The sequence below is a fragment of the Ceratotherium simum genome, chromosome 3, assembly GCF_057802395.1.
Source record: "Ceratotherium simum simum isolate JZ-2026a chromosome 3, ASM5780239v1, whole genome shotgun sequence".
NCBI lineage: Eukaryota > Metazoa > Chordata > Mammalia > Perissodactyla > Rhinocerotidae > Ceratotherium > Ceratotherium simum.
In genome coordinates this window covers 3,900,560-3,920,179 of record NC_141902.1, presented here as the reverse complement: position 1 = coordinate 3,920,179, position 19,620 = coordinate 3,900,560, and the positions used below count along the sequence as shown (strand labels likewise).

The following is a 19,620-nucleotide window of genomic DNA, read 5'->3' as shown; positions in this document are numbered from 1 at the left end:
ATACACATGGAAATAAGCAAGGATTACATGAAGGGTACTACACGATGGAATAGTCTGCTTCTTTATTTGGATGCTGGTTACACAGATGGGATCACTTTGTAAAAATTCACTGACCTAAACATTCATGATTGGTGTACTTTTCAATAAAAACTTGAAAACAAATAATAAGTAGTAATAATAAAAAAAATAGTATTATTTTTGGCTTTTGAAAAGATGAATACTCAGATTTCTAGAAATTTCTAATTTGAATGATTAATTTCTTAAATATCTAGATAAACAAGGATTTTTTGTTATTGTTTTTGAGTTTATGTGACTTGCCAAAGGATAGCTTCTCCTTTAGATCCTGTTGTTGATCACTAGTTTACAGGAGCAATTGAGGTCTTTTCATCTAAGAACACTGTATAATAAATGAAATCACCAAGAGTTGTAAGAAAAAAATCTTCATCACATTTAGCAATGGCTCTGCTGATACAACAGAGTACCCGTTGGAGAACATATTAACAGTATTTGGAGAACAATGTGTAACTATTAAAAGAAACATCTCGGGTCTACTCTGGTTATGCATTAATATATAAAATTGGGTTAAACTATGATTAAGCATGTGTATTAGTCAGACTTGGTTGCAAGCTAAGAAAGACTGATCTTTAGTAACCTAAACAGAAAATCAGTTTATTGGAAGGTTATTGGGTTGTTCAGCAAAACTGAAAAAAACTTGGGGAGTTAAGTTCAGAAACTGGTCAAGACCAATGGAGACCAGTAGCAGAGGTCATGCTTCATTTCAGGCCTTGTCACAGAAATAATCTGGTTAGGACATTGCTGCTGCACTGATACACCAAATGCTGCCCCTTGAGTTGTCACCAGAATGGCCACCACTTGAGAGTTTATCTTTACTATCCCTGAGACTTTGGTTTCAAGATTCAACTTCCAGGTGGAAACATCTGATTGGTCACAGTCCCTGCTTCTCATGAAGACTCACCCAAAATAGGAAAAGTGTCCAGATATTGCTTAATTTAAAAAAAAAATCAACAAACTCACTCAAACTTACAGAAAAATAAAAAATAAAACAACTTCTCAGATTTATTTTCAACACCTGTGGCCTATAAACTCCAGGACTCGAGCTAAATGGAAGATAGCACCTGGCAGCTATCAAAGTGAGGGTCTTAATCAATTATGTGAAACAGAAGCATGATGACGTATAGGACTTTCTTTAAAACCACTTTGATCACCATCAGTGGGTCGGATTTTGGGGTTAGTTCTCTTTTGGTTTTGCTCATATACCACATATATTTCTCTTAAAGTCTAAGAAAATTAGAAGCTATGGAAATTAGAGGATCGTATATTCTATGTCCCACTGTAATAAAGGTTACTTACTAAAACAAGAATTTAAAATATTATAAAATATCCTATTTTTATGTAATTTGATTTTATATGGTTTATTACAATTTTAGAATCTAACACCTAGCCCACGGAAGCTTTTTAGAGCCAAATGTTTTTTAGATGTAAATTATAAACACATGATGTTGAACACTGAAAAAATTACTACTGCGGAGCACAGGATTTTTAGGGCAGTGAAACTACTCTGTGTGATACTATAATGGTGGATATACATCATCATGAATTTGTCCAAATCCATAGAAGGCACAGGGTCTGTGAACTCTAATGTAAACTATGGGCTTTGGGTGATTACGATGTGTCCATTGTAACACATGTACCACTCTGGTGGGGGATGTTCACAGTGGGGGAGGCTGTGTGCGTGTGGGGCAGGGTATTGTAGGGGAGCAGAATTTGCCACCCCAAAATATGCCTCTTTGGCATAAGAATTATTTTAAGCTGGTTACTTTTAAGAAATTTCAGACGCAGGAGAAGCTCTGAAAACTGAGTTCAAGTTACCCTTTTGTAAGAGATATTTACATTTATGAGACAAATCTTCATTTGTAAGGGTGAGTCCCTCTCTGTACGAGGAAGAGGAGGATGACCATATCTCTAGAAACTTCCATCAATGGAGAAGGCAAGGACTTAAATCTGCATAACAACCATATCTTTGTTTATTTTGCTTTTCCTGGTAACCACCCATAACTAACTCCCCACCCCCAACACCTTTTGTCTTCAGCTAAAGAGGATATTTAAGGTGATGGTTTCCACCATTTCAGAGACTTGCTCAGTTTCCCTGAGTCTTTCCCATGCAACATGTTATTAAACTTTTGTTTGTTTTTCTCCTGTTGATCTGTTTTATGTCAATTTAATTATTAGACCAGCCAAAGAACCTAGAAGAGGAGAAGGGAAATTTTTCCTCCCCAACAGGGTGAATGGGAAATCTCTGTACCTTCTGCTCACCATTGCTATGAACCTAAAACTGCTCTAAAAAATAAAGTCTATTAAAAAAATTACTGGCATAATTTGAAGTTGTGGTGATTTTAAGTATTTTCTATTAGAAAATTATAATGTGAATGGGCAAAATATAAATGAATATGCTAGTTTCCAAATAGGGCAATTATTAGTTTCTTCTTTCCCCCATGTGTGTATGCTCTACCTCACACCAAAAGGTTGAGTCTACTCCTATTTTCTATGAATCTAGGCTGGCCTTTGACTTGTTTGAGGAATCACATGAGATGGAAGTGATACTGTGCCAGTTCTGTGCCTAGCCCTTAAGAACACTGGCTGCTTCAATTTCTGCAATCTTGGAAGTCGACCACCACGCGAGAAGTCTGATACCACCACACTGTAAGGAATCCTAAGCTAGCCATGTGAAGAGTCCAGGTGGGGAGAGAAAGATGACTGGTCAACTGCAAATGCATCATCCTTTCCAGTTGAGGCCCCAGACTTGGGAATGAAGAAGGCATCTTGAATGATCCAGCCCCAGGAGGTACCATGTAGAACAGACCAGCTGCACAGCTGAGCCTATCTCAGATTGCAGAATCATGAGAAATAATAAATTGTACTTTTTAAAAAAATGAACTAAGCTTTGGGTTTGTTTCTCATATGTAAACCTTACATTTTGGTTTTATTTCTCTAGTAATAGATAACTGGAATAGAAATTAATACCTGGAAGTGGGACACTGCCATGACAAAAACCTTAAACATATGGTATTAGTTTTGGGACCAGACTCAGGCCTGAAAGGCACAAAGAGACTGAGATTGGAAGGGAAGAAATTCCTGCAGTGCAGGGCACCTGTGCTGTGTACTGTTGAAACAATTAGTGAGACCGTCACCTTCCATGACATGGAAAATAAAAACTGGACCTAATGAAATAGTGGATCTGGATACGTACATTTCCAGGCAGAATTTGGCAAATAATTTGGCTTGGTTTAGCTGCCTATTATAACATATTGCAAAAGACAGATGAAATAAAGAAGGAAGACTTTGGTATTCAAGGAGACTAAACAGGAATTTTCTGGGTTACATTACCAGCTCTTCCAGACAGCAAAAGATTTTCAAAGTAAAAGTGACCTTGGGGCAAAGACCAAATCCAAGGTCTAATAAATCTAATAAAACTTGGACTCAGGGTCCATGTTCCAAACTGAGAGTTAAGATCTCAGAAAAAATTTAAGCAGTGCCTAGACTTAGAGGCTCTTATCTAGATAAAAGTATTTTTAACCATCTTCAGGTCATGAATCTTAAGAGCATAGTCCCACAGCACCTGGTCTCACAAGATGAAGTGTAAGGGGTCCTTCCTCAACAAGATTTGTGAGTGTGGATTTGGTCTAATGAAATAAAACCTGACTAGATTCATGGAAAACCCACAATGTTTTCCAGAGAATTTTATTGGCAAAATTACCACAAATGTGGACTAAAAACAGAGACAGATAAAAAGGAGAAGAGGTCATTGGGCATGAAAACTTCTGTGGGCAGGAAGCAGACTGAGAAAGCTACTCAGTTGAAAACACTAGCCATTTCTTAATGGAAAAAGAAAGAATAATTCAGAGGGTAGGGCCGAGAGCCTGCAGGAAGAACTCAAGACCCATGTAAAATGATTCCCAGAGAGCACATATATATCCTAGCCAAGGAACATACCCATACCTTGCCTCTGGGGCAGGGAAGACTCGGGAAATACTCCCTGCTGGATTTCAGAATTGCTGTGGACTAATGACTGAAATAAGTTCTCTGTTTTCCCCTTCTTGAATGGGAGTTACCCTCTCTACCACATGGCATCTTATTTTCCTTTACATGGCAATAGGAACTTTGCAGCTGTGATTAAGTTAAAGATCTTGAGATGGGAGATTATCCTGGATTATCCACGTGGGCCCAATATTATCATGCGTCCTCCTACGAGTGAGGCAAGGGGGTCTGAGTCAGAGGGAAGGAAATGTGACAACAGAAGCAGGGGTTTTGGTGAGAGAGAGGGAGAGAGAGAGAGAGAGAGGAGAGAGAGAAAGATTTGAACATGTGCCACTTCACACTGCTGGCTTGAAGACGAAGGAAAAGGCCAATAACAAATAGATGCAAGTTGCTTCTCAAAGCCAGAAAAGGCAAGGGAGCAGATTCTCTTCTACAGTCTCCAGAAGAAATACAGGTCTGCCAACACCTTGATTGTAGCCCAGTGAAACTGATTTTGTACTTCTGATCTCCAGAAAGGTAAGATAATATATCTGTGTTGTTTTAAACCACTAGGTTTATGGTAATTTGTTACAGCAGATGTTGGAAACTAATATGCTGTCTTACTGCTGTGCATTGGGTACAGGGAGGAAAGACAACTTGTCTTATTTTCCAGGTCTCTGATCCTGAGGGATTGCACTCCTGTGTCTCTGGATCTGACATAGATATTGAGATTCTGGATTTCATGTTTGAGCCTGATGCCGCAATGACCTGATGCTTTCGAGGTCTTAGAATATACTCTACATGTACATACAAAGAATGCATTTTGCACGTAGGAGGGTCATGAATTGTGTGGCCAGAGGGTGAATTGGAGTAGATATCCCCTGAAGATAGTTGCCATCAGTTCCTTCCCTCCCTGCACGTACATGCTGCTCCTCACATCAAGAGGTTAAGTCTATTACTCTTCCTTGAATCTGGTCTGGCTTTGTAGCTTTCTTTGACCAACAGAATTCAGTGAAAACAAAACTATGAGTTTCAGATCTAGCCTTTAAGTGGGTTGACAGCTTCTGTTTCCTTTCTCTTGGAAGTCAGCCATCATGTAAAACATCTTGTGTGAAGACCGTCATTGTGTGAAGACGTTCAGCACAGCTAGAGGCAGTATGATAAAAGAAAGAGGTTCCATCAATTCCCAGCCCTTCTACTCACCCTAAATGATAAAACCATCTTGGATGAAGACTACATGGACCAAAACTAACTAAATAACTAACTAGCTAACCAAGTAACTAAACAAAAAATCCAGATACACCCAGCCTTATTTTCAGAATCATGAGAAATAGAATACACATTGCTATTGTTTTATTCTATTAAGTTTTGAGTTGGTTTGCTGTGCAGCAATATGTAACCAAAAGAGTTAATATGTTAGTGGTAAAAAAATTTTTAGTTTCAGGATTTCATTGTCTGTACTTTTAACATTAGTAAATCTAAAACTATCATTTTGCATTGTCCAAACAGGGAAAGTTTTAATAAAATGTGATTTGATTGAAGTAAAACCTCTTGTTTTAGCAAAAAGTCCCACAGTATACCTGCCTCAATAGAGATTGATTAGACTGTATTTGCCATGTTTTTATTATTTACTTAGATTTTTTTCTGTCTTCAATTATTTTTTTCATTTTCTTTGCCTGAGATTGTATATTATGATTTTACCTCTTAACGCCATAAAGTATCATTATATAATAAATAGCACATTAAGAAAGAAATTTAACTCTTGAAGATAGAATCAGCCATGCAGGGAAATTTTGCCCTTTCTAGGCTCAATAATCTTGACTGTTCATATTCACATAGGGTTCACTTGGTTCAAATCTTTAGAGAGAAAAATAGATCAATGAATGGATGGTTGGGTAGATAGATGGAGAGATGGATAGATGGGTGGATGGATAGATAGATAGATAGATAGATAGTCAACTATATAGATAAGCAGACAGATAAGGCCTTGTTAACTTGGGACTTTGTTGAACAAAGGCAAGAGAACATATTGATAATGATCAAGCCTAAAGTCTAAAATAAGCATTTTTTACCAATACCCGTACATCATGAATTGAAAATACTGAAAAGTGAATTCTGCTATCAGTCTTCAAGTCCTTTTTTATTTACCCTCAACTAGTATGGCCAAGGAAATAGTTCTTGTTCAGTCTGTACCTATATAAGTTATTTATTGCTATGACAAATTCCTCAAAATTTAGCAGCTTAATACTTTTATTATCTCATGCAGTTTATGGGGTTCTGGTACCCTAGAGCAACTTAGCTGAGTGATTGTGGCTCAGGGGCTCAGTAATCAAGCTGTTACCCAGATCTGCAGTCCTCTCAAGTCTTGACCAGGGTTGAGGGATCAGCTTTGCAGCTCGCTCAAGCGTTACCCGCAGTGCTCAGTTTGGCAGCACATATACTAAAATTGGAAAGATACAGAGAAGATTAGCATGTCTCCTGCTCAAGGATGACATGCAAATTCGTGAAGCGTTCCATATTTTTACACCTTATGATTTCACTCATAAATAGAGGAGAAAAACAACAACAAACAATCAGGTGGAGACAGAGATTGGATTGGTGGTTGCCTGAGGGGACAAGGGGAAGGAGGAGGGCGAAAGGGATGATTAGGCACCTGTGTGTGGTGATGGATTGTAATTAGTCTTTGGGTGGTGAACATGATGTAATCTATGCAGAAATTGAAATATAATGATGTACACCTGACATTTATATAATGTTATAAATGAATGTTATCTCAATAAAGAAAAACAACTTGCTGGGAGAATGGAAACAAAAACAAAAAAAGTCTTATGGGCAGGCCTCAATTCCCTGAGACTACTGTGTAGTATTGCCATCCTTAACATAAAGGAGACTATGTTTGAATACATAATAGAAAAAATATAATCATAGGATAAAGGGAAATCCCTCCTAACGAAGAGTTGTCAAACTAAATAGAGAAAGAAGATACAGCCTCAGTGTTTGAAACGTCTACGCAGACTGGCTGATACATGACATTTTATTTTGTATAACAGCGGGTTTCCTGTCTTCGGGGATTTTACAGCGCACCATGGATGTGGTTTGTGAAGGGTTTGAGAGGAAAGAAGAAAGTCTACCATTTTCAAAAGTGATAGATTTTGCAGATTCTCATGGGTGTCTAATCTGTATTAACTAATTACATTAAAAAAACAACTCTTTAGCTGGTGGGTGCAGGTACACTTCAAATCTGTGATGCATTTCTGAGCTTATGTATATGTGTATATGCGCAGTTCTGCTTGAGAATCTTGTGATACGAACCTTAGGGGAAAAGGAGTGTCTTTTCGGCTTCTGGATGCTTTCTCTTGATCTTATTATTGCCTTTAAGAGAAATTTCAGTGACGGTACACATGATTGGAGGCCGCAGTGTTGAGTGATTCGGCGACGATAGCTTGAAAACTTCGGAAAGCATGCCGGGGTAATAACGACCAGGGAGGCATCCGCGACAGCTCTGCGTACTGTCCACAGGCAACCGAGTCAGCACATTTTGAATTGTCTGCACTGAGAATATACTGTGTGACAATTTTTTTCAGAAAGAGTCAATTCTTATATTATTCATGATGAAACAGTATATATTATTCATGATAAAACAGTATACACAAAAGGTGAAGAAATTTCTTTTTAGCAAAACTATCATTTAAAATTACTGCAAGTGGCATTCTTTAGTTTTTATTTTTTGGCATGGTATTGATCTGAATATGGAAAATGACCATTGTTTTATGGGCAACATACTCATAATTAGAGCTGCATGGAAAATTTTCACATCATCTGTGAAATTATTTTTGCTCAAACTTTTCATTTTTTGCCCAGGGCCTTTTTGTTAATTTAGTCATACATAAAAATAATTTTTGTGTAAGAACAACTTTCCATATTCTCTATTCTAAAATTATAATCTATTTTCCCCCAGGAAGGAATATAGTAAGCTTGTATGTGAACTGGAAAGAAAATCAGTGGATATAAAAAGTTATCACATTTGATTATTCAAGATTTCTGCATGGAGAAGTAAACATAGGTCATTCAGGGAGCCTTTCAGCTCTCCGTCAGAGAAAGCTCAATTAAACATGACAAACAATGAGGACAATTAATTCAAGAGTCGTAACAAGAAGCCCTAGTGTCTGCTGTTCCAGAGTTGTTGAACTCAACACCTCCGAGGCTCCTGGCTTGACTGTCATGGTGACAAGCTCATTCATGCTGCTCCAAGCATCCTATCTCTCCACATCAGTGGCCAAGGCAGGAGAGAAGAAAGGGCATGGCTTCCCTTCAGTTACTTCTCTATCAGTGCAAAGGTTCTCTTCAAGGTGAGGAGCCAAGGCTGTCCCTCTGGAAGGATCAGCCCATGGTCCACACCAGTTAAGTGAAAGAGCCTATAGATTAGTTACCTTATTAAGTATATGTACAAAGTCAACTTGTCTACTTGGCAGTTAGGTCTTCTTTATAAAATAGGACACGAGATAAAACATTTGACTTTTTTGTTTGTTCAGATTTCCAATAAATAAATAATTTTAACATATTTTAACCCTGAACATTTTGAATAATCTCATTAACATACTTCTGCACTTGGCTTCTCTGGATTAGATCTGAATATTATTAGCAATTGACAGTGACTATACTGGGCCAAAGTTCAGTGTCTGGAATCAGAAAGACCTAAGTTACAGGTAAGCATACGACATTTGGAAAAAATCTCTTTCCCTCACTTGTAAAATGTGGATAATGGTAATACCTACCTCATAAAGGATGTGTGGTGTGTGTGTGTGTGTGTGTGTGTGTGTGTGTGTAGAGGGAGCATTAAATGAGATCATGCATATAAAACTTCAAGTATATTGTCTCACAGAATAAATCTTCAATAAATATAAATGACAAAAGGTTGCTAATGATGATGAAGAAGATGATGATGATTCAATGTTATATCTCCTGCTCCGAACCAGCAGCTAAATATGTGCCAATGAACTGTATATCCATAATCATACGTTAATGTGAGACAGTCAAATATTTAGCATTCAGTTTGATTTATATCCTTCTTTTTCACTGTCATTTATTGAATATTTACTGTTCTCTAGCTACTGTACAAAGCTCTCTACTTACCTTATTTCTTTAAATCTCCAATTATTATTTGTCTTACAGAAGAAGAGATAGGTTCCTAAAGGTTAAATACCTGTCCAGGTTACAGCCAGGTGTGGCGGCAGGGACTCGGGCACAGCTCCACTTTGCTCCTGCGTCTACTTTCAACTGCTGCAGGATTCTGCTTCTCTTGTATGATGCTTTATGAAAAGTTTTCACAAAACCTGTCTGTATAATTAAGTTCTAAAATGTGAATGCTGCCTTTGGGTGTAGATACTCCAGAGTTTTGTTTTCATTTTTCCTCTTTTCTCTGCTATTCTTCATTCTTCGCACTTTCTACCAAGATTCCTTACTCAATATACTTGTAAAGGGGTCTCAGGAGAACTGCTGCACACTCTTAACTAGCTTCCTTGTACAAACATGGGCATTTGAACTAATTTCTTCATTTTTTCCATTAAATTCATTGTGTTTACTGAATTTCTTCTCTGCTAATGAAATATTTTAGATTTCATGTATCATATGCATGCAAATTGACTAACAGAATAGATAGGTATGAAATTTTACACATAAATAAGTTAGCCTTTGCCCCTCATACCATATTCTTGAATTTTGAGTGGATGGTGTAAATATTCATAGTTCATGTTATAGGCTCCATTGCATCCTTCTAAAACTTATATGTTGAAGCCCTAACCCTCAGTACCTCACAATGTGACTATATTTGGACATAGGGCCTTTAAAAAGGTAATTAAGTTAAAATGAGGCTGTTAGGGTGGGCCCTAATGCAAGATGACTGGGGTAGTGATAAGAAGAGGAAATTTGGATACACAAAGGAAAACCTGAGAAAAGACTGTGAGGACACAGTGAAAAGGTGGCCATCTACAAGCCAAGGAGAGAGGCCTCAGGAGAAACTAAACCTGTGAGAAAATACATTTCTGTTGCTTAAGCATCCCAGTCTGTGGTATTTTGTTATGGCATACCTAGCAAACTAATAGAGTTTATTTATTTATTCAACAAATATTTACTACAAATGTCCACTCTACTCCAGATATGTTCTTGGAGTATGGAATCTGGAAATGGAATGTTGAATAAAGCAGAGCATCCTGACCACCATGGAACGTGTGGGAATGTTAGTGCCATGGAGGAAAAGAGCAGAGTGTAAGGAAAGCCTGAGAGTTTGTTTTTCTGATTGATGTTGTTGGAGAGGATGATCAAAGTCCTGATCATGGTACTGTATAATGAAAATAATTTCCAGGTGAGTTTTTGAGAAAGATAAATATTTTCCTTCATAAAAAACTATGAAATGGTGTTTATAACAACTTAGATCTTGTTTTTAATTATCTGTACATTGTAGCAAGTTCTCTTGTACCAGGATAGTTGGATGTTAAGCATGGCTTATGGAAACAGGTAATGCCTTGCGCTCCCCTGTCCTTCTGATGCCTAGTTTATGTATAACTTCTGATTGACATGGAAGTTGAAATGTCTCAGAGGAAAGTGGCACATGGAGATTTATAAACTGAATAGATAGGGATATGAGAATGGAGACAGAGGGCAAGACTGTGAGTTTTCAGAGAGAATTCTACCTTAGAACTTGCAAAGTGTGGCACGATGAGGCAGCTTTAACAACGGAGCCCGAGGCTTCTGGTACTGTCTGGCAGCCTTGACCTAGACTTTCTGGAAGCAGGTATATGCTGTGGGGATAAAGGACCATGTGAAATTCTGAAAGAGCCACGTCCCTGAAGTCTGTAATAATTTGAGGCTCTGCTGTGCAGAAGCAGAATAAACATAAAGGAGACATTTTATTGTCCTCTTCAGATAATGGAGATGACACCATTGTCTGGGGCAATTCAGTAGCAGCATGAGCATTAGCCTGAACAGTGCTCTGAATACCTAAGTGGGAAACAGAAGGAGATAGAGGGGTGGGCTATGCAGAGTGTGGAGGGCAACTCCAAGTGGAGCTGGCCTTGGTGCTGATGATTCTATGGCTTGTTGGGTGTATGATCCAGTGCTCTGCAGTTTCTGGAAGAGAGCCTCCGGGAAGGTGGCTGAAGTTCTGCAGTTATGATGGCACAAAATGTGGGACTGATGGCTAACCTGGTTTATTTTGTATTCACAGAAAGATGAGGACTTGGAATCAAAGTTGATGACCCTGAAACCTATCTCCCAAACCTAGAATGAGCTGATCAAATTGACTACTGAGAATCTTTACTGGGAATCTTTATAACTTGTGGGGCTTGAAGCCAAAACTTTAATTCTCACGTTGGGCATTTTTTACCATAATTTAGAGTTTCTCAAAAATTGCTTTAGCACATGACTTTGTGATTAACATCACAGCTAATCTTTGTCATACTTAAGACTTCATGATTCAAAAGAAAAAATTTGGTTTTTAGACTTTAATTAAATTTCCAAATTTCAACTCCTTTTAGGGAATAGTAAAAAAAAAAAAAAAGAAAACAAAAAAAACACTCTAAGAGTAAAGACGATTCTATTCTTAGTTCCTTCTCTGAATTTCTGAAAATTTTCTCAAACATTTTCCCAAGTTGTACAAACAAAAACCAAAACAAGCAAGGAACAATGGTGACAATTCTTTTGTAGATTAAGTTCACTACTAGGAAATGTACATAATCCAGTAGTGTTATGCAAATATAAAACACACAACATTATTATTTGATCCACCATAATTTATAAGAATGCTTATCTGACTCTTTTTTTGGGGGGTTATACATTTGGCTTTGAGGTGGGTTGCTTCTGAATGCAATTTCTTGCTCTCTTTCTATATAACGAGTGCTTTTCATTTCATAATCTTTTATATAGTCTAAATTTAAAAGCTGAAAAGAGTCATTTTTACAGTACCATTTGCTTTTTTTTTAAATGAAAACTCAAGTCACCATAGGTTTATGAGCCTCTCGTGAATGCCAAGTATTAATTCCAGCTACAATATGTTATCAGTCTATTCCAGAAAGCAGGTTGACTCGGTCAGATACCTTTCACCTCTCCTGCCAATTCACATAAACTTAAAAGTCACCTTTTTAATTTTTTAGTCTATCCTATTTATCTAAATCGAGTCAAATCAAATAAATTTAAAGCCATTTTTCTCATTTGCTCTGTGTCTTATGAAACCCTGAATCTCTGCCAGCAGCTATTTCTATACCCACTCAGAACATCCCTAATTACAAGTAGAATGAACTTTGTGATGTTAAAATATTTAAAAGGATATTTTAAGTTTCCTCTTTTAGGAGTATTGCACTGATGGTGGATAGTAGGTAGACAAACGGATGGGATCACACTTAAATGTGCAAAATAAAAAATTATATACACTTATCAGCTGATAGATGTTAGTGGTTAAGACAGAGATAAACATTCACATTTCTAATAACTTAAAAGAACACGTGATTAAATCTTATTATTTTGGGAAAACTTTAATAAAGACAATATATGTAGTGCTTTTATTAAGATTATATAGTAAATTTGGTTCTGTCAAGGTGTAAATTGTTGTAGTTATTGATTAGTTATATAAATTTTAGGATATTCTCAGAGCTTAACTGGGGAAGTAAGATAATGCTTCCTGTCTATGTCTGTTAGTAAATATCCCTTTAAGAATCATTAAGATTCTTAAAATGATATGGACAGATACCTGTTGTCTATTAAGAGCTTGGAGCAGTGGATTTTTAAACTTTTATTTCCTTGGTAAAATTTCAGCCCAATCTATTCAAATTCTGATTCATGGGACCTGAGATGGGCCACAAAATAAGTGTGTGTGTGTGTGTGTGTGTGCGTAGTGAGGAGTGGGTAGTGGTGATGGTCGGAAGGGAAGAGAAAAATACATCTATATTAAGCAATACATAAATAGTAGTGTTAAATGCTCCTTTTGGTTAAAAATAAAAGCCCCCTTGTATCCCACCAGTAACCCATCTAAACACTCCAGCATCTAAACCCAGCAGTTGTGAAAGCAGTAGAAGTGTGTCAGTTGTTTTTTCAGAGAACGTTGTTGTCATGGATGTGTTTGACTGCACTCTGCTGGCTGAGCAGCTGGGAACTGAAGTAGCCCCAGAATAAGAGGAAGGAAGCACCCACGCTGGCTGGTGGCTCGGCCTCTCCCCCGGGAAGAGGATGGAGCTGAGAGTTCACGCGGGGGATCTCTGGCCATTCGTTGCCCTCTGCCGCTTTAGATTCCACTACTGACAGATGTAAATATTGAGTCAGTCATAACATTTTCTTGTGGTATAGCAGTTCATTCATGATACAGGCTTTAGGAACACTACGAGATTTTTTCCTGTCAAATAAACCGTATTGTCAACTGATTTGCCTAATATCTTTAAATGTAATAATCAGTGATGTAATGACAACTGAGGATTATAGGAGACATATAAAGACAATTATCCAATGAAAAACACATTCTTGCTTAATACGTTTTGGCAAATTATGTTTTTCTTGAAAATAGAAATTAAGTAGAATTGAAAGTTTATATTTGACCATAAAAAAGCCAGAAAGTGAGTGCAACAAGAAAATAGATCAGAAATCCCAATCCAGGTTATTGTTCTCATAGATATTTGGACAGGCAATAAAATGTGGACCGTAGGTAAAGAAGGGTGAGGTGGCTGGCTTACTGCTTCAATAGATCATGCTCTTGTCTCCAGGAAAAACTGCCTTGTGATATTTTGTTCCTGGCAAAAGACAGTTAGAAATTTAGGCCCTCTCTTTTCTGTATATGCACTGTGTTAGACCTACAGGATCAGCTTCAGGGTGTATTCCTTAGGGAGTGCTCAGCCATCCTGCAAAGATTTCTACCAATAAACTTGATCTTGACAAGTGAAATCAATGATCTATAAACAATAGGAGTAAATGAAAGTAACTCACCTTTCAGAATTAGATATTCTAATAAGGTCATATGACATCAAAAGTGTGCAGTCACAATATTTTCATTCCCTGATGTCTTCTTTTTAGCTTAAGGAAAGCAGATTCCAATTTTATGGATCATATATGCACAAATAAATGAGTAAATATCCCTTGTTACCAGAAGATTTCTAACAATTAAAAGCTATTAAAATATTATCTTCTTAAAGATGTTTTCAATTTTATCTTATTTTGGTTTGGTAGTGTCAAATTTTACTCTTTTTTTTGCTAGTTACTTGCTATGTCACTTTTTCTTAGTATATACTTAAAAGTTTCTCTCTTTGATTACTCGTTTTTGAATCACATTTAAGGACTTGCGGATTTTTATGAGACAATGAGATGTATAAATACATAGTTCAATGCAGCTTAATCAAGCATCAGCTCATACAAGATGCTCATGCAAAGAATTTAAGATCTGCAATGCAAAGAGAACTTCTTTGAATAAGGACGACTTTGAGAGGCACATTTATTTTTCATTCATCTGATTAATCTGAGAGATACTAAGCAAAGAGAGATGAAGAGACTAAACCAAAGTTCACGTACAAGCGTTGCATTTTCAAACCTGAGCTCTTCTGCTGACTTGCTATGAAATTCTGATCATTTACCACATTTAAGTGGTATACGCATGGTCTCCCAAAGAGAAATTACAAATGACTGAGAGTTTTATAACTTTCTCTTCATGCTTATCTAGATATTAAAAAATTGATAATCTTCAGGGAGTCTATCGCTATTTTTTATTATGGTGAATGATTTCATGCACATAATATTAGGTAAACTATACAACCAGAATGTTGTCTATATCAGACAATAAAACATTAGATCACTTTCACCTGGGACCATTGAATCAGTTTCCAAAATTTAGGTAAATACCTCTAAGTTAGATGCAAGAAAGAAAGCAAAGTGGCCGAGGTTCAGATAGACTTTCACTACACAGGCGATCAACAAGTAAATGTAAAAAGAAGTGATTACGAAATGAGATACATGTTAGTACGGGGATTCTGCAGGTTGCCGTGATGGAGAATAATATAAAGGAGATGTTATCACTTGGTTGTGTGTTTGAGGAGGTGATATTTAAGCTGAGATAAAGGATAAGACTTTTCTGATCATGGTGGAACCAAGTGGACAAAGACTCTGAGCCAGGAAAGGACGTGGAGTGTTGGGGGATCTGAACAGAGTCCTGAACTACTGAAGAGCAGTGAACAGTAGAGGATGCTAAAAAAGTGAGCAGCAGGCGAATAATGCAGAGGACTAAGGGCCGTGGGGAGGTGCTTCTCCTCGATGCTCTACACATCTTGACTTCCCAGAAGACGCCGTGTTCCCCACTGTCAAGCTTCTTTATCTGTGCTGTTCTTTCCTAGCCTCTCCCTACCGCTGATGACCCCTAATTTCTTCTTCCTCGAAGCTTTCCTTCTTTTTCGTTTAAAACTAATTTTATGCTCCTACTTTATATTCTAGTAATCCCCCTATTTTGTCTCAGTTGTGGCATTTATCATACTGTATTGTCAATTGCCTTCTCGTCTGATCCGTAGGCTGTGGTTTCTTTGGGCAGGGGCTATTTAATTTCAACCTTTCTCTCTCCAGCACCTAGCACAATGGACAGCACATTGCAAATGCCTGGCAAATATTTGTAGAACAAATTGTGTTCATCTCCTAGTGTCAGCTCTTCCTCAATGCATTTCATTCAATGTTAAGCTTGCTCAGCTCTTGAAATGTCAATCATCCCCAAAGCCAAGCAGCAGCGTTAGACATGGTGATTGCTCTCCTAAGTGCCTTTACTTCCAGCTGGGATCCTGGACCTGGCACTGAAGCCAAGCTGCAAGCGACCTAATTAGTCCTTTGGTTATTTCCAAAAAATTTGAGAATAATCATGAGCTAGGATGGCCAAAAACTGGGACATGCAGGGTTTGATGAAAGCTGAAATGTTTAGGGAGCCAGATGCAAGTGTTTTAGACAGCATCAATAGTTTCCAAAACAAAGTAGTTTGCATTTTAATTGTTTTCTGGAACTTTTATCAACAAAATATGTTCATTGACTAATCAGATCTTTGTACCAGATTAGAAATTAACAGTGTGTTGACCACAGAAATAAGATACAGAATCTCTCTTTCTGGCCCTGCTATAGAAGAATTTCTGACAGAATTCAGCCAGATGCTGTGTTTCTCTTTCCAGAGGGCGATTTTGGGGCTAACAGTGAGTGGCCCTTAGATCTCATGCTTCTAATCCATGTCAGGGGGTGGGCGCTAAGAAGGCAGCTCTCCCAGAGGAATCAGTAGTTAATGGAACTTTGACAGGCTTTTAATGCTGTTTTCTAAAGGCTCAGCTCTCACCTCATAGTCAGCTTGTTGGTGAGTTTGATGGCCGGTGTCACAGATAAGTATAAATAACGCCCTGTTTGTATCTTATTTACTCAGCGGAAAAAGCCAGAAACAAGACATTCTTTAAATAAGACAACATTCATGGAGTGGCTGATGAGTTTCAAGTTTAGTACAATGTATTTAAGATAATGAATAACTGTTACTAAGAAACTATACTCAAATCCTTTGAACTCTCCTGCATGTGGCTAAGACGCAAGATCATGTAAAAATTTCTTTTGGGGGCTGATGTGTCATTCTGAAGCACTGAAGTGGCTATTGAAACTCACAATATTTGTTTACTTGGATGGAACACAGAGGTCTGTGTACAAATATACAACTGAATAAAATCTATTACATACCTACTTTTATAGGTGGTTCTATCAATGCTTCTGTGTTTCTGTGGTTCTGTCAATGAGTAGTGCCTAGTCTTGAGAACAATAGCACCAAAATACAGCTTCAGCATCCAAATGGATAAAAAGTCACTGAGCAATATGAGAACTAGCACGGTTAAAGACCGTGTATGTTGATTTAAAAAAAAAAATAGCTGGCATTTGAAGAAAGCCAGGTCCTCTAATTACTTGTATAAAAGAGGAAAGCGAGTAGTTGCATCCATGAATGGGAACTTTTAGTCTTTTAAACATGAGGTATCTAATGCTTTGCCTTGGGCCTGTTTGTGTAGATGCTCACTTTGTCATCCCATAATTGGCTAATACCAGATGAACACGGTCAAAAAAGAGCCTAGAAAATTAAATGTAAGTATCCAGGGCAATCCAGCTTTAAAGTCCTTCATTTTTAACTTCTGCATTCCTTACGTTAGTTATTCTCTGTCACGGATTAAACATTCCAGTAGAGTCCTAAAGTTTCATTCTGCTTCAGTGAAAATGCAAGTCACTCTGTGAAACTCCTCTCTGATTATAACAATATAGGTAGGTAAGTCTTAATTGTATGTATAAGTTCGCCGTACACATTAACTGATCATTTAAATGTTGTATATTGATCTTCAAGATTAGAGTTTAAATGTATCCATATAAAGGTCTGGAATCACTTCAGCCAGAAGATGAATGCATATTTTAGATGAACACCCCCACTTCCTTCCTTTACTACAGCACATGCCTACTCTATAAAAACTTTTTTCCCCCTTTGTTTTTTTAAATGTCTTTTCTAGGAGAAGGTTAAGGCTTGGCGGGGCTTGAAGCACATACATTCTTAGGGGCCCCATAGACAAAAAAGAATACAGCATTACAAAATAAAAAGCATGACTGAATATTTATTTAGAAATAAAAAAGAAATTATAGCAAACTATGAATTTTTAGAAGTTGAAAAATACCAGCAATATCACGTAATCTAGAAAAATACCAGTATTGTTATTTAACTTCCATGTAACACTCCGATATAATTAGCCTCCTGTCGTGTCTCTTTAGTCGCCTGTAATCTGGAACCATTCTGTGGTCTATCTTTGTCTTTCAAACCTTAACATTTTTGAAGAGGCTAGGCCAATTGTTTTGTAAACTGTCAACCTTGTTTGTCTGATCATCTCTTGTAAATGATTAAAACACTTTTTGATTGGTGGAATTCCTGAGGTCTCCTAGTTTATAAATGCCTTTGTTTTATTCCACCCCTTTAGTATTGCTACAATATTTGTAGCCCTGAAGGAGAGAACACAGCAAAGTATCTAGCACAGAACTTGACACATAGATGTTACTCAAGAAATAGCGTTCTCTCATTTCTATCTTCCTTCCTTATATTGCTACATTTCTTTCAGTTATAAATTTCTTTCAGCTTGGCTGCATCCTGCATCATTCCAGGGAAATTACTGTTGCTGAAGCAAGCTTTTGATGCCCTCTCAAAGTCTAAATTCAGAAATATTGTTCTCTGGGCCGGCCCCGTGGCATAGCGGTTAAGTGCGCAGACTCTGCTGCTGGCGGCCCGGGTTCAGATCCTGGGTGCGCACTGATGCACTGCTTGTCAGGCCATGCTGTGGCAGCATCCCATATAAAGTGGAGGAAGATGGGCATGGAAGTTAGCTCAGGGCCAGTCTTCCTCAGCAAAAAAAAAAAAAAAAGAGGAGGATTGGCATGGATGTTAGCTCAGGGCTGATCTTCCTCACACACACACACACAAAAATATTGTTCTCATTCTTGAACTCTTTGCAACTGAGAGACTTCAGTCTGTTCTCAGGCATTTGATCCCATGAAAATACATACTGTTGGTATCCTAGGACATCTTACCTGGCTTTGGTATTTCTCCCAGCCCTTTTCTGTGAGTGTCTCACGGGCTTCTCTCCTTGGCTGCATTCTCTTTCCCCCATCTTCTTGCAACATGCTCTGTTTTGGACTGAACACTGCCCCCCCAACCCCCACAAGTTTGGGTGTTGAAACCCTAACCCCCAATGTGATGGTATTACAAGGTAGGGCCTTTGGAAGGTAATTACATTTAGATGAGATCATGTAGGTGGAGCCCTCATGATGGGATTAGTGCCCTTACAAGAAAGAGAAGAGACACTAGAGCTTTCTTTCTTCTCTCTGTGAGGATACAGTGAGAAGGCAGCCTTCTGAAAGCTGGGAAAAGGGCTCTCACCAAGATCTGAATCTGTCGGAGCCTTGATCTTGGACTTCCCAACCTCCAGAACTGTGAGAAATGAATGTCATTCGAGTCACCCAGTCTATGGTATTTGCTGTAATGGCCTGAGCTAAGACATGCTGTATAATATTTTCAATTATTATTAATTTTCCTTTTGTTAATCCTGTGTTGTATCTCCCATCATTTAATTCAAAACATAGAACTAGAGATTTTAGTCTTCTCTGTACTTGTTTTTTCTCTATTTACTCTGGTCTTTTAAGTAGTAAGTACAATCTGTGTATCCTTCTGGCCGACAGTGCAGGAATTTCATTTTATTTTTCTTGTATATTCTCTACATTGATGTCTTCTCATTAATTATCTGGTATCAACATTTCTTTCCCTTTCTCCATGACCTAAATTCCCATCCAAATATTTATACTTATAGCTACGATACTGCTAGATTCCCAATGTGGAGACATTCTTCCTCAGCCCATTTCATGCATTTCAGCCCCCATATGAATGTGTTGACATCTGCTTTGAATGCATACTGCAAACTTTTGGTTGAGAATACAACTTAGGAAAGGATAAATAGACCCTCCAGGGGCAATAATTACTTGGCTAAGATATACCAAAGATTTGTAGGATTAAGCTTGCTACCGATCTGCTACTCCACT

General features: G+C 37.7%; 1 non-coding gene across 1 annotated transcript; it reads left to right on the top strand.

Annotated features, from left to right (window-relative positions):
- Positions 1-6,451: 6,451 nt before the first annotated feature.
- On the top strand, positions 6,452-6,558 carry LOC147917397 (U6 spliceosomal RNA). The gene has a single exon (XR_015551825.1). It is a non-coding gene; the product is annotated as a U6 spliceosomal RNA (small nuclear RNA).
- The last annotated feature ends 13,062 nt before the right edge of the window (positions 6,559-19,620 follow it).